Source organism: Pteropus vampyrus, unplaced genomic scaffold (assembly GCF_000151845.1).
Source record: "Pteropus vampyrus isolate Shadow unplaced genomic scaffold, Pvam_2.0 Scaffold85, whole genome shotgun sequence".
Taxonomy (NCBI): Eukaryota; Metazoa; Chordata; class Mammalia; order Chiroptera; family Pteropodidae; genus Pteropus; species Pteropus vampyrus.
Genome location: NW_011888866.1, coordinates 2,813,666 through 2,816,840, shown reverse-complemented (window position 1 = coordinate 2,816,840; position 3,175 = coordinate 2,813,666). Strand labels below are relative to the sequence as shown.

Sequence of the window (3,175 nt, the reverse complement as noted above, 5' to 3'; positions counted from 1 at the left end):
CTATGACTAAACGCAATTATCTCATTTAGCCCTTGCCATCTTCATACCCACTATTTTAGAAAAGACAAAACTGAGGTTCAAAGAAGTTAAGCATTTGCCCCAAGATCACACAACTACCTGGTAGCAGAGCCTAGATTTGAAGCTAGATCTTTCTGCTCTAATACTCCACCTGATTTCCCCTTTCTTACTTTCTAATAGCAAGAAGCATCTACCTCAGTAAACACTCATCTCACACTCAGTCACAGAGATAGGCCCCAAAACTCCAAGACTAACACTCTTTCCCTTTCAGGGAGTGGTTCATGATTGGACTGCAACCCAATTTGGGCCAATAAAATATAGTAGTCTTCCCTTACCTTCAGGGAGATACGTTCTGAGGCCCCTTCGTTGGTTGCTTGAACTTGCAATTGTTCTTGACCCTTTTTTTTGTTTTTTTTTTTCCTATACATACATACCTTTTTACTTAAAGGAAGCACTTTACAGCTTCTTTTCAGCATATCCGAATTGTCACCATCTCTACTCTGGCACTTTGGGGCCATTGTTAAGTAAAATAAGAGTTACTTGAGCACAAGCATTGCAATACTGTGGATACTGACAGTGGATCTGATAACCAAGATAGCTACAAGGTGTCTAACAGGCAGGTGTATATACAGCATGCAGATGCTGGACAAAGGGATGATTCATGTCCTGGATGGAGCAAGACAGTGAGATGTTATCATGCTCACTGCTCAGAACAGTGTGCAATTTAAAATATATGAATTTTTTATTTCTGGAATTTTCCATTTAATATTTTCAGACCATGGTTGACCGTGGGTAGCTAAAACCATAGAAAGCGAAACCACGGAAAGCAAAACTGCAGATAAATGGGGGCTACTGTATATAGAGAAATTTGCTGGGGCCTTCTGGGGACATTTTTCCTCAGTCTTACCTGAGAAACAAGGCCTTCTCTCCAGCCTGAACTCTAGTGAGAAATCAGGGGGTAGTCACAGCTGTTTCTGGCCAACATCCTAGAACCTTAAGTGGGACCTGCCTCAGGATGAAATGATGCTGTGAATTGTAGAGTAGATATATGGAACAAGGTGTAGATCAGGAACACGGATTCTTCACTGCTTCTACCCGTGTACATTTTGGATCTGTTTTGCTTTTCCAAAAACACTGCTCTTATAGTTATTGCTGGTTTTCTTTCTCTTCACTGTCAATATCTCCCTCTATTCTTAATATTCCAAATGTATTGGATTATTTCATGTTAAAACAAAAAAAAATCTCCTTTGACTCAGTATTCTCTTCCAGCTATAGCCCTTTTTCTCTCCTCCCTTTTTCCCAAACTTTCTGTCTGTACTTTTTTTTTTCTTCTTACCTTCCATTCATGTTTTAACCCATTTTGGTCCAGCTCCTGTCGCCAATATGCTCATAGAACTGCTCTAGTTAAAGTCACTGGTAACTTTTATCTCTCCAATGCCAATGGGCATTTCTCTGTTCTCATTTTTTTGTTTTGTTTTGTTTTGTTTTGTTTGTTTTTAGGCAAGGCAACCCTTGGTTGACCTCACAGATCGCAAGGACCTTGTCAGTTTACAATCTCTTATATTTTAATTTTTTACATCTATAGCTCCTGGTCTTCCTAGGTGGTCTCCCATGCAAGTACTAACCAGGCCCGACCCTACTTAGCTTCCACGATCAGACGGGATCCGGCTTGTTCAGGGTAGCATGGTCATAGACTGTTCTCCTTTCCTTGAGTTCCCTGCAGGATTTAAATGGGTTGAACATTCCCCTTTCTTGAAATACTTTCCCATCTTGGCTTCCATGTCCCCATACTTCTCTTGTCTTTCCCTTACTCACTGGCTGCAGCTTCTTTCTTTTACACTGACTTCTTCTGTACTGAATTTCTAAATGTTGGTTTGTCTCAAGCCTTGGTTGTAGGTCCTATTCTTGTCTATTGATTCCATCTCTTCCTATATTTATTCAACATTTAACATTTTTGGGTGTTTACGATATGCCAGAACCTGTTCTAGGCACTAGAAATAAGGTAATGAATAAACAAACTTGCTACTTTTATGAAACATATATTCTAGTGGAGAAGGGAAACAAATAAGCAAAACAAAACAAAACAAAATAAGTGCGTAATATAATGACAGGTAGTAATCAGTGCTATAAAGAATAAAGCAGTGGAAGTGATGATGATGCTTTTTTTTTAGATAGGATGGCCAGGGGAGTATGCTCTCAGGAGGAGGTGGTATTTACATCTGACAAAAGTGGAATGTGAGAGAGAAAAGTTAATGATTTCAGGTTCTTGGTTCTCATGCAAGGAAGAAAGTAGCAAGTGGCAGAAAAAAGAATTGGAGTTTATATTTCCCCACACCATAGATGCCTATAGTCAAGGGCAAAAACCTTCTTGGGTATAATCGGTTTCCAGTGGACTCAGGTCTATTTATTGAATCAACAAACGAAAATAAATAGGATTAAGAAACACTCTCTTAGAACCCTGAGTTCAAAAAACAGACAGTTCACATTTCAACTCACCTGAGAAATCCTATTGCAAAGCCATTAATTACTAGGTAACTTTGATACTTAGGTGGAAATAAAGCTACACACAAAAAATTAACTTGTCTACAGAGGCAAGAAAGACTTCTCTTCTGAAATAACAAGATTTCCCAGGGCTCCTTCTGGAGAAGGAAGAGGGGGATGCTAGGAAAATCTATTCTCTACATGATCAGCCATCCACTCAGTTTCCCTATTCCTCCGCAATATTTAAAGACTTCACTTTCAAAAGAATCTTGTTCTTTCGTAATGGGAATGGAATTCTTTTCCCACTAAGATATCCTTCTTATAGGTCTCTCCCTCAGATGCGTGTGTGTGCCCAAATGAGGATATGAACCTAAGCCCCATCAAATATGTAAAGCTGTATATATGAATCTTAGAGTTGGGCATGATTCTGAAAGAATAACTTTCCTTTTTAAACTCAGAAACCATTTGGCATTAATATAAAGCAAGGAGGAATATCAACGCAGATGGAGTGTAGATCCTTTTTCTTCCAGCCACAAGCCGATTTTTTTTGCCTTTGACTGTAAAAAAGGTCTGGAAAAGGGGTTTAGATGCTGTGAATTGAGGTGGGAGTCATTATTTTTTCCTTCCCTACCAATAAGCGATGAGAAAGCAGACAGCTTTTGAACTAAAATGTCAA

The 3,175-nt window shown here is 39.1% G+C and overlaps 1 pseudogene; it reads right to left on the bottom strand.

Moving 5' to 3' along the window:
• Positions 1 to 1,594: 1,594 nt before the first annotated feature.
• Positions 1,595 to 1,713, bottom strand: LOC111742032 (annotated as a pseudogene).
• Positions 1,714 to 3,175: the final 1,462 nt, after the last annotated feature.